General features: G+C 38.8%; 1 protein-coding gene across 3 annotated transcripts in view; it reads left to right on the forward strand.

The window, feature by feature from the left end:
* Positions 1–12,251, forward strand: part of LOC122562420 (tyrosine-protein kinase JAK2) — a 270,607-nt gene that overhangs the window by 53,513 nt on the left and 204,843 nt on the right. The window contains exons 2-3 of one of the 3 annotated variants that reach the window (XM_087996459.1): positions 6,850–6,909; positions 10,532–10,627. The exons of 1 other annotated variant lie outside the window; for it this stretch is intronic. The gene's annotated coding sequence lies outside the window, so the exon portion shown is untranslated. The remainder of the gene's footprint in view (positions 1–6,849; positions 6,910–10,531; positions 10,628–12,251) is intronic. One more of the 3 variants, XM_087996450.1, reaches the window with a different exon arrangement.

The raw sequence follows: 12,251 nt of genomic DNA on the forward strand, positions 1-12,251 counted from the left end.
AGAGGGCACTGGTACACATCAAACATAATGCTAGAGAAGGGCAGGGCTTTCCGGGAGCTACTGTAGTGAGGACAGGATTGAACACCTGTTGACTGCATGGGTTTCCCCCGTTGGTTTCACGGTCTTCACTACCGTTTTATCCATTTGAGCTGACTAATCTCTTGCTGCACCTTCAACAAACACTTAGAATATGTCCTTTGCTATTGTTGATCAACTGAACTTCACGTGTTGTTACATTAACTTTGGCTTGCTCAGATAAAGAAAGGATATAAGATAAATATGCCACCTTCTTTAATATAGTATGGAGTATAAACTGCATGATTGGATAACTGATTGGACAAAAGTGACTGATGGAATTCTGTGTTTTTTTTAAATGAGAGATCCTTCATTTTGGATCAACATTAGAAGTCTAAAGTTATGTTTTTAAATGATATAAAAAAACTAGCAAGTGTAATGACCTCAATAGTTTCAGGACTACAGGTGCAAGGATGATAAAATATCAAGAAATGGTACAGAAAATAATCAAAAAACCAATTGAAATGCAAGCCTTTGTTTCAAGGCAGGTTGAATACGAAGGAAAGAATCTTCTGCTGTGGTTAGACAAAAAATGTCTTTCAAAGGTAAGAGATGATAGCCGAGAGGGGGTATCGCAAGACAATTAATCCTGAGACCCAGGAGCCGGGTTTGAATCCCACCGCTGACTCCTTCAGGGAAGGAAGTGTCCATCCTTACCTGGTCTGGCCTACATGTGATTCTAGACCTATAGAATAGAGGATTGGCTGACATTTTTCATAGAGTCTATTTTTCGTAGAATCCCTACAGTGTGGAAACAAGCCATTCAGCCCAACAAGTCCACACCAACCCTCCAAAGAGTGACCCACGCAGACCCATTGCCCTACCATATTAATCTACATTTACCCCTGACTAATGCACCTAACCTACACATCCCTGAACACTTTGGGCAATTTAGTTTGGTCAATTCACCTGATCTGCACATCTTTGGACTGTGGGAGGAAACCAGAGCACCCGGGGGAAACCCATGCAGTCACTGGGAGAATGTGCAAACTCCACCTAGACAATCGCCCGAGGCTGGAATCAAACCTAGGTCCCTGGCACTGTGAGGCAGCAGTGCTTACCACTGAGCCACCATACCACCGGAGTCACCGACTGGCAGAAGGCAGAGAGTGGAGATAAAGGTGTCTTTTTTCAAGTTGGTCAAATTCTGCTCCTATATTGCCTGACCATTTATGGGATGTGGGCATTCCTGTCAAAAGCCAGCATTTATTGCCCATGCCTAATGATGTTTCAGAAGATGGCAGTGAGCTGCTGCCTTGAATTTTCTACTCCTTGTGTGAGGAAGGGAATTCCAGGATTTTGACTGAGTAATAGTGATGGAACAGTGATTTATTGTCTGGTAGAGGTGTTCTTATTGCATGTGCAGTTCTTGACATCCTAAATGGTAGAATTCAAAAGTTTGGAAGATATTGTTGAAGGAACCTTTTGGTGAGTTGTTGCAGTGTTTATAGATGGTGCGCACTGCTGCCACAGTGTGTTAGTGGTGAAGGGAGTGAATGTTGAAGCTGATGGATAGGGTACCAGCCAAGGAGGCTGCTTTTTCCTGGATGGTATCAAATTTCTGGAGCATTGTTATTGCTGCTACTGCTGTTGTCCCAGAGTGGTACAATGATGCTCGGTATTGAATTGCTAGACCTGTATGAGGTCTACAGCTGTACAACATGAAGGGAGAGATTCTCAATGTGAATATAGGACTTTGACTTTGAGGACTATGCAGTGGTAACTCCTTCCAAAACTGTCATGGGCTGATCCACCTGTAATAGGTAATGGCTGTGGATCAGACTAAGTATGTTTTCCCTCTTCTTTGTTCCTTGCCACCTGCCAGCAACCAAGGTTTTTTTTAGGATTTAGCATTTTCTGACTAAGTTGGTAAGCAACTACTTTTGGAGATAGAAATTGGTGTCCCCATTCCAGGCTACCTCTGTGTCCTTGCTACTCTGTGTTCCTTCATCTGGGGGATACGTTAGGTATTCAGCAGGAAGTTATTTTCCAATCTGGTAATTTTTCAATCCAAAAGAAGGAATCAGGAGTTGGTCTACTCTTGACATATTTATTCCAACTCTTCATTCATCTTAATGAGATGACTATGCTCTTGTGCAGATCAGTCCCTTCTTCATGCTAATTCTAAAATAGTGCTTCAATTAACATTACTGTTCCGAATCATACTTGGAACATACACATATTCACATTGAATTAGCTCAGCATTTACAGCATCTGCATGCTTCCTTGTCCATATTTGGCTTAATGCCAGGAGATTTCATGGGTCTGGAGTTACTGGTCCAACAATCCATAATGGTATTGTTAATTACAGATTTATTGATTTGAATTTAAATTCCACAAATTGTCCAACTGCTGATCGGACAAGACAGACTCTGATGATGTCTGGGGCCTAGTCACAACCAATAAATCATATCTTATGTGAGATACAATTGCTTGGCTAGTGTGTGAGACACAGCCCTTTCAATTGTACAACAACCTCTCCTCTCTCTCTCTCTCTCTCTCTCTCTCTCTCTCTCTCTCTCTCTCTCTCTCTCTCTCTCTCTCTCTCTCTCTCTCTCTCTCTCTCTCTCTCACCCCCCCCCCCCCCCCCCCAGCCATGTTAGTAAGGAGGATCTGAGCTGGAGCGTACTTAACTCCTGATGATGCTCGGTATTGAATTGCTAGACCTGTATGAGGTCTACAGCTGTACAACATGAAGGGAGAGATTCTCAATGTGAATATAGGACTTTGACTTTGAGGACTATGCAGTGGTAACTCCTTCCAAAACTGTCATGGGCTGATCCACCTGTAATAGGTAATGGCTGTGGATCAGACTAAGTATGTTTTCCCTCTTCTTTGTTCCTTGCCACCTGCCAGCAACCAAGGTTTTTTTTAGGATTTAGCATTTTCTGACTAAGTTGGTAAGCAACTACTTTTGGAGATAGAAATTGGTGTCCCCATTCTATGTGGTTACAATCCTTTCAGACATTGCTCCTGCAGTTTAGATGTAACTGACTGGCTTTCTAGCTCATTTTGTGGGTTTGGAGACACATGTAGGCCAGACCAAGTAAGACTGATAGATTTATTTCACTAAAGGGTACTGGGTGAACGAGAGGCTTTTTTTTTAATGTTAGTGGTTGCTGAGACTAAGATTTAAGTGTATATTCACTAATTGGATTTGAATTCCACAGCTATTATGGTGGAATTTGTATTCATTTCCCAGACCATTAACCTGGATAAATCTGCATTAATGACATTAGTGCTGTGTCAACACCTTCCTTATTACTGTATGCAGTCAGCTATAACACTTTCCAACAATGAATGCACCACAAAATAATTTCTTTTTGACTGTAACCTGCATTAGTTTCTCACAGATGTTATGTAAATGTAAATCTCTTTGTCCACCTGCCTGTCTGTCCTTCGTTTCTGTCTTTCTTTCCCATACATGTAACACGTTCAACCTTGTTTGAATGCCACTTACTCATTGCTCATTGGAGATGTACTAAACTGATATGTCATTAACTGCATTACCTTCCCAAATTCTATGTAAGCAAAGGCTTTTTACCAATCATCATATCATTGCTAACTTTTCAAAAAATTTAATTATGTTTAACCAGAATCTCTATCCAAATATGCAGCCCTTGACAGTGTAAAATTACTTCACATATCTCATTGGAAGTATCATGTGAAGTTAACAATTAACCGGTTTCTGGTTAAATCCAAGATTTTAAATATCAAAATATAATATTATTGTCAAACACCACTTGCGCAGTGAACACCATCTTCTCTCAGACTGTGCTTTAGTAGTCTTTATTTGTGCCACAAATTAGTTTAAACATTCAGGTTGTGTCCTTTTGGCTCCTTGCTTGTTGGGCATCGCCTGCCTATGACAGCTTGCACAATTGCACTGTGGCTTACAATTGTGCTGTAAGATAGAGGAGAAAGAATCCAGAATGTGCTAATGTGAAACCCCTTTTCCATCTTGAAGGGGATGTTCAACAATTAATGTTGATCAGATAGTGAGAACAGAAATTTCATATGGATCTACTATATGGTTTATGCTTTGGGGGAAGTTCTGAGACTTTTTTTTAAGTGGAAGAATTGGTGCAGCGTGCTTAACATTTTTCTCCTTGCGTAACTGTGTATTCTTTGACCCTTCTAATGTCATTTTATGGTTGCACTTTGAAATATTATCACTGCCTCTTTTAATTTGGTTTTGATGTAATTTACTATTATTACGTGTACTGAGCTACAGTGAAATGTATTGTTTTGCATGCTAACCAGACAAATCATTCCTTACATAAGTACATCGAGCTAATAGAACAGAATGTAGAATGTAGTTGTATAGCTACAGAGAAGGTGCAGAGAAAGATTATCTCTAATAGGAGAGGTCCATTCGTAAGTCTGAAAATAGTGGGGAAGAAACTGTGTTCTTCAATCTGTTGTATGTTTTAAAACTTTGCTATCTTCTGCCCAATAGAAGAGAGTATGACCAGGGTGGAGGTTTCTTTGAACATGTTAGCTGCTTTCCTGAGGTAGCAGGAAGTGTAGACTAATTTTTGTGATGGAGTAGACTGTGTTCAGAACTCTCCTTTCCACAATGACCATTTCTTTCTCCCTCTCTACTGCCTAACTGTTTGCATGTTGGATTGTGCATCCTCTTCCTGAAGGAGTGTAATCATTTCTTGCATACTAAATAGCAGCATTAATTCCAGTCTCGTATTCTTGACTATTTGTTATGCTTTGAGATTCAGAGATTTTGAGTAATTGATTTCTTGCTAAGACACTACTTACCTTCAGGTGACAGGAGTACCCCATCATGTACAGTGAGCAACTAATCTCTGAAAGGCTAACCTGACTCTCTGAGCATTAGATTGTGCCTAATTCCTCAACAGAGCCAGCTAGATCAGGAGTGCAAGGTATGGGCTGGTGACCGGAATTGGCTTGTACTCGAAAAGGCATTCCAGGAAATTGGAAAAAGAGGGTTAGGAATCATGGATTTAGACTCCAGTCACCATTTTTGTCCTTGTATGGCATTTCCCCACCTCCATGAAAATCCAGCCCAGCAGTTCCAACTAATGACCTTTTGTCTTCCCAGTCGTAACCTGAAATATTTTCTTCTCTCTTCTCTCCTCTCTCTTTGTACCCCACCCCACCTCACTCTCTCCCTCCACCCACGTCTTTAGCCATTGTAGAAAATTTACAGCATGCTTTTGTTTTAGATTTACAATGTCTGTATTTTGCTTCTGATAATTTTTTGATTTAATTTTTTTGGCGTTTAGGAAATGTGAAGTGAGTTGACTCTGCATTTTGTGAATGGGGCATGTGGCTCTGACTCTTTTTGGACCTGCTGGAGTTGCCCAAATCCAAATATGGCATCTGTGGCTAACCTCTTCCTGCTCATTACTTTTTTTTTGGTTTTCTTGAACATCTGTTCAATTTTGTGAGGACCGCTGACTTTAGGATTAGTCAGAGAGCAAAACCAATCCTATTGTTGATATATTTATTACGAGGCGATACCAGTTGCCAGTCGCAAATGAAATACACTACACCATAGATTGATTAGTTCAATAATTAGGGTCTGGAAACCTAGTTGATATTGCATTGAAGCCCTGTTATTGTGTTCAGCTCAACTCTCAAGGAGTTGGGATGACAGGAAAGGAAGTCTGAGAGATGCTAGATCAGACTAGATCAGAGTCAGGCTAGGTTTGTGTTGGCCTGCATTCAATAATTCAAGTTAATTTGGATGCTTTGTTCATTCATGTCCAACTTTTTCATCATGTTGTAAGAAGAAAGAGAATGGTGTGGTGCTAATGTGACTGGACTAGTAATCCAAAGGCCCAAACTCATGTCCTGGGAGTAGGCAGTTGATTGATTAATTCATCGAACTTAAATATCATCTGGCATACAGAGACAGTCTTAGTGATGCTGATCATAGAAATTTGTCATTGATTATGAATTAGATATTTTGCAATGATATCAAATGAAGGACATCTGCCATCCTTACCTGGTCTAGTCTGTATGTAATGCCAGCTCCACAAAAATGTGGCTAGGAAGCCAATTAGTTCATGGCAACTAGAACTGAGCGACAACTGGCGATGCCAACAACACCCGTTTCCAATAAGAGAATAGTGAAGTAAAAAATATATATTTAGGGATGCCCTAAAGTTGTAAAAGATGTTACTTGAATCAAGTCTCTCTTTCTTGCTAAGTAAATTCATGTTTTATTTCCCTTTCTTTCTTGAAATTGGATCTAAGTTCTTCAGATTCTAGTCACCTGTACTTTTGACTTTTGAGCTTTGACTTGTTTTCTTTGTAGCCGTTCAAACCAAACAGCGCAGGGTTTATATGTACCACCTCATCATGCTGGTGTGCCTTCCCTTGGCCTATAACATTCCTGTCAGCCCAGTATTTACTGATCGGCACTGGTTGTTTTGATTTTTGTTTTGAGTTCTTAATCTTACTTTCAAAATCCTCTATAACTTTGCATCTCCCTATGGCTGCATTCTCTTCCAAATCCACAATGCTCCAAGCTGGGAATAGGTAGTCAGGCAATCTGAATTGTGGTGTTGCAGTGAATTCCTCCAGGAATGGAGGAGAGGAGTTGTCTCTCTCTTGTGGTTGTGGTTTAATGTTTGCATGCTAACAAGTTAAAATGTTTATCCAAGTGAGTTATGTTTCTATTTAAAGAAGGGAAATGTGTTTCCTGGTTTTGATCAGTCTATGTATGTATGTATGTTTTATTTGGGAAAAACAAGCTCATTTCAGTGAATCTTTAAATTTTGTGAATTACAGGTTTAAGGAGCTGGGTCAAATCATCTGATGCATGCTGTGGATGTGAGGAAGCTTTGTGAGGTAAATGAAATTACTTTTATAATTTGGGTTTTTTTAAAAAGAAGTGGTATTCAGATTTTGGTGCAATAAGTTTATCACATGAACGGTGGGTGTCATCAGGGCTTGTGAACGCTGATGTTGAGTGCCTGCTTCTAAGTATAATTGGGGTGCAATAGAATCATTCAACATAGAGCGAGGATGAGACAGCATTCTTCAGTATCTGTACACCACTGTAGTCACATACAACAAGACCACCTGGATGCATCTTCAAGTGACAGAGGAAGGACAATTTCAAAATAAATATTCAGCAATGCGGCAAATCATTTGAGTGAGAGTTTGTATGGCTCTCAAATCTAACATGGGTGGTTGGTAATTCCACCAAGTCACCTACATGAAAGAATCTTGACATTGAATGTGGGTATTATCAAGAACGGAAAAGTCAGTGGGTGCTGAGACTATATGCAATTCAAACTGTTGGAAAATTGACCAGTAAATTTATCATAGCAGGGAAATTCAATCACTTGTTTTTTCTGTAATTAACAATATTTATGTTTGAAACAGTATTATATTTGATGTTATCTTTTTTGAGGCTCTGCCTTGGTTAATAGATCTGAGTAATATTCAAGGAACAGAACAATGTTATCATGCAACAGGACTTTGTAAGTCCCTTGGTCAGAATCTGCAAACATTTAGGCTTGAGACTGTAACTTGGGCATCAAATACAAGAATTTATTGAGATGAGATTCTTTGAGCAAGTGTATGGGGTGGAAGGAAGTGAGGAGTGTCAGAATGTTACTTGTGGCTCACTCAACCAAATTAATCCCAGTTGCTTTTTAGTTGCTGGGAATGGGGTTTTAGGAGGCAAAGGAAGTTCTATGATATACTTGCTTGGAATGTCTTCTGAGTCCGATGGAGAGGCATCCTCCAATTTTGTTTTTAAGTGTGTTTGCAATGATGGAGTTAAACATTAAAGCCTGTGAAAATTTGAGGTTAACACAGTGAATGCAGTAATAATAAATGTTATGTTGTGTTGCCTTTGTCATTTGGAATGTAATATTAGTTGTTTTAAGCATAAGTATTTTCAAATGTTTTGAGAATTGTTGTTAAACCTGGTAGAGAGTGATGGTTTGACTACAGTTGGAGTTCTTCATTCATTTCTGACTATCCTACTGCAAAAACTATGTACAGGTAATGTAGGAGATGGAGGAAAATTAAACCTATTTTCACAGCTGTTACTGCTACTGTATAACTGTAAAGAAAGATGGAACAGAGCAGGAATCCTTTCTCTGGAAAAGCCAAAGTTGTAAGGTAGAGGTTTGTATCGCCTGTGGGATTGTTGTAGAACAATCTCTACTTACAGGGCGTCCAAAACTCAGGAACACTGGTCTAAATTGTTAATAAATGATGTTTTGAAAAAAAGAAACCTGGAATTTGAGTAAAAGTAATAAAGAGCGCAGATATATTTTAAAAGAAAGTTCAATAAGTACATGAAGAAGAAGAAGAAGAAAGAAGTAGGATAAGCTGATTTTACGTGTGATGAAGTGAGATAAAAGAAGGCTTATGTAAAACATGCAACCAGATATGGATTGGGTTAGGCTGTTCTTATCTGTAAATACCAGGTAGCGGAATTCGTATATTGTTAATTAGTAGACTTTCAATGAAACTTTTGTTTGTTTGTTTGTTTTAATTTGGGTTTGAAGGTGGATTGTCTAGTTGTCCCTAAGTATACAATTAGAAACAATGGAAAATCATCTTTGCAAGAATTATCTGCTGTAACTATCCTGTTTGGAAAATTTGAAGTGATATGCAGTTGTATCATGTGTAAGTAGGATAGTTGAGGCTTTTTATAAATCTTTGTGCACTTGATTTTTTTTTTAAAAAGATGAATGCTTAAAAATGTCTGTCTTTGGATAGTGAACCTAAAGACAAGATATGGAGTTCAAAACAAGATCATTTCAATTTAAAATTTGATAAGTGGGGGAAGGCACCAGGCAGAAAGGGGAAAGTCATAGAGTCATAGAGATGTACAGCATGGAAACAGACATTCGGTCCAACTTGTCCATGATGACTAGATACCCCAACCTAATCTAGTCCATTTGCCAGTGCCTGGCCCATATCCCACCAACCCCTTCCTATTCATATACCCATCCAAATGCCTTTTAAAGGTTGCAATTGTACTAGCTTCCACCACTTCCTCTGGCAGCTCATTCCACCCTCTGTGTGAAAATGTTGCCCCTTCAGGTCTCTTTTATATATTTCCCCTCTCACCCTAAACCTATGCCCTCTAGCTCTGGACTCACCCACCCCAGGGAAAAGACTTTGTTTATTTATCCTATGCATGCCCCTCATGAATTTATGAACCTCTATAATGTCACCCCTCAGTCTCCGACGCTGCTGGGAAAACAGCCCTAGCCTGAGGATGGAGATTGGAGAGAAGTCCAACTTTAAGCTGTTAAATGACAGGAACAGGTCTGAGAGATCATTCAATTTCAAGATATTTATATAAATGTGACCAGAGTTAGAATGCCATTGGCCACAAGTTGGTTCCAGGAGGCAGAACATCTTTAAAATACAGTCTTGGGTCAATCTGAACTGTCAGGTATTTTACGTGTAAAGATAGGGATAATTGTGTTGTGAGTATGTGATTATTAGTCTTGGGTGTTATCCTAGATCTCTCCTTTTATAGTGCAATCTGTGCACTTCATACTCATTTACCACATCACTGCTTAAATCACTTGTCTTGGAGCAATTAGTACAGTAATACTGTTCCAAATCATCCACTGTCGCTTCTGTTAGTTTGAGGTTCTAATTTCATGACCAGCATACAAGTACAACAGTATATTATTTGCATTTGGCCTCCTTGTCATTTTGTTCCTTAATTCCCTTTGTTTTTCACACACTCTGAAGGTGACAGAATATAAATGCTGGTAGTGAAAAGCAATCACAGTGGTCTTTATTTTTAAATACTGGTGTTTTTACAGTGCTTGAAGTGAGACTTCGTAGAAAAACATTGAAGACGTAACAATGTCCAAGGTGTCTTTTCTAGTGCTTTGTTACCATTTAACACGTGAACTGTGGTTTCCTGCTGCTTCACACTTGACCACACTTGTTAAGCAAATATATGGGCGGAAGTCCTGGGGAGGTGAGCTAGAAACAATCCTTCTGCATTAAGAGTTCACAGGTAAAGCCCCTGAAAGTTAACCATATTTTCCATTCAAAAGTACAAATGATTGCAGTTGCAAAGTTATGTAATAACTCTGCACATTTCCAGAACAAATGGCTATGAAACTGCTTTCAGTACAATCTAAAGTAAATTTGCCTGGTTCAAAAGTTGATTATGAAAAAATGTAATAGTATCCTCACTGCATTACACAACTTCTGGGTGGCCTTCCTGCATTTGAGAGAAAGATACTACCACTTCAGATGCAGATTTCCTCAAGTGTGTCAGCTGGTTCGACAAATCATAGGTTACCTTTTAGTTACATTGAGACTATTGATTAAGTTAATTAATAGCACTCACTATTAGTAGGTTAGGTATCTGACTTTTAAAGTGGATAGATACACAAATTTAATTGCTTGAATGTTTGTATTAGTCTGCTTATACACCTCCTATTCTCTGATTTCATGGTGAACTGCTCTACAGCTGCAAATAACAAGGTTTTAAAAGGGGAACAGAAAAAGTTGGCCTGCGAGACATAGTTGGCAAGAAGAGTGGAGATTCTTAATGAAGTTGCCGTGGGTATTTATAAATAGATATTGAAACTGATAACTCAATGTTTGCTTTAAATAGTTAATCAATGGTCTATTGGACTCCGTGTAGCCCTGTTGACAGTCATCAAATGTGGCACAGTTGTGTTTATTCTAACTATTCTCTGTCATGAAAACAAGACCCTTGCAAAGTTTTGCTAAGGTTCTGGTGTAAAGTTTCAAATGAGTTTGTTTGCCCAGCCTCCAAAAATCTTTTTATATGTGAATAATAATCTTTGGTGGGTCAGAAATGACGGGGGATTTTTGTTTGTTATTTTAAAGTTCTGTTTACAGCACAATTTGCACATTTCTGCCAAACAGTTTCTATTTTGAAGGTAAGAGACAGTCAAGGCTCAGATGAACAAAGAGTGAAGATGTTAGAGACTTTCCATGATGTGGAGGAGCTGGTGTTGGACTTGGGTGGGCAAAGTTAAAAATCACACAACATCAAGTTATAATCCAACAGGTTTATTTGGAAGCATTAGCTTTCGGAGCGCTGTTCCTTCTTCAGGTGGTTGTCAGGAGACTTTCCAGGTGATGAAATTTCATACCTCTGTTTGACCTAGAGTTGCCAACTCTGGCCATTACCCTGTAGATGTGCATTACCTTTCCATACCTATCTAAAAGCAAAATGTTCCACTGTTGCTAATCCAAACCCAAACCAGTTTCTGAAGGATTAAACTAGATTCAAATATTTTTCTTTATTAATAATCTTATTCACTGAATATAACATTGTTACATCTGCTCTTGATCTAGTGTCCCAGCTCTCTCTCTTTATACTCTTTAAACATATCAATTGAAAAATAAAATTTGAACCAAATTTTACAGGTAGCGACCCCCATTTGTTGAAAAAGCACTTTAACTAAAGATGAAATTGCAAAAGTAACTTAAATTACAACATGGTTTTGGAATGAAATTATATACCCCAGTTGTTTACTGTTTCTGTATTATGATTTGAAGGTGTTGGTGTTGGACTGGTGTAGACAAAGTTAAAAATCACACAACACCAGGTTATAGTCCAACAGGTTTATTTAGGAGCATTAGGTTTCAGAGTGCTGCTCCTTCATCCAGTGGTTGTAAATGTGAGCATACGACACAGTATTTATAGCAAAAGGGTTACAATGTCATAGGGCTGTAATGATATATTAAAGAACTTTAGGTAAACATCACACAACACCAGGTTATAGTTCTTAAACAAAGTTAGATTAAGTCTTTCATCTTTTAGAATGGGGTATGGTGGTTGAGGTTCTTTAATATGTAAACCCCAGAATTACATTCTCAAGGTGGCATCAGCTTATCTAATAATAGGCATCATCTCAGTTCAGACAATGCATTAAATGTATGAAGGTTGTCTGTACCAATGTTGAGTCAATTCTATTCATAAAGTGTGGCTTACAGAATCTTAATGGATTTATGCAATTTCTGAGGAAAATAAAATGTAATTCTGCAAATACGAATTCACCCCATAAACCTATGAGTGCGAGTGCAGGAGAGACTGTGTGTGTGTGTATGTGTGTATGTATGTATGTGTGTATGAGAGAGAGAGAGAGAGAGTGCATAGTGCGGTGGGGTCACCTGTAGCGTGACATGAACCCCAGGTCCCAGTTGAGGCCATT

Source organism: Chiloscyllium plagiosum, unplaced genomic scaffold, assembly GCF_037043375.1.
Source record: "Chiloscyllium plagiosum isolate Xiang-an unplaced genomic scaffold, Cpla_swu_hap1 HiC_scaffold_2, whole genome shotgun sequence".
Classification (NCBI taxonomy): Eukaryota; Metazoa; Chordata; class Chondrichthyes; order Orectolobiformes; family Hemiscylliidae; genus Chiloscyllium; species Chiloscyllium plagiosum.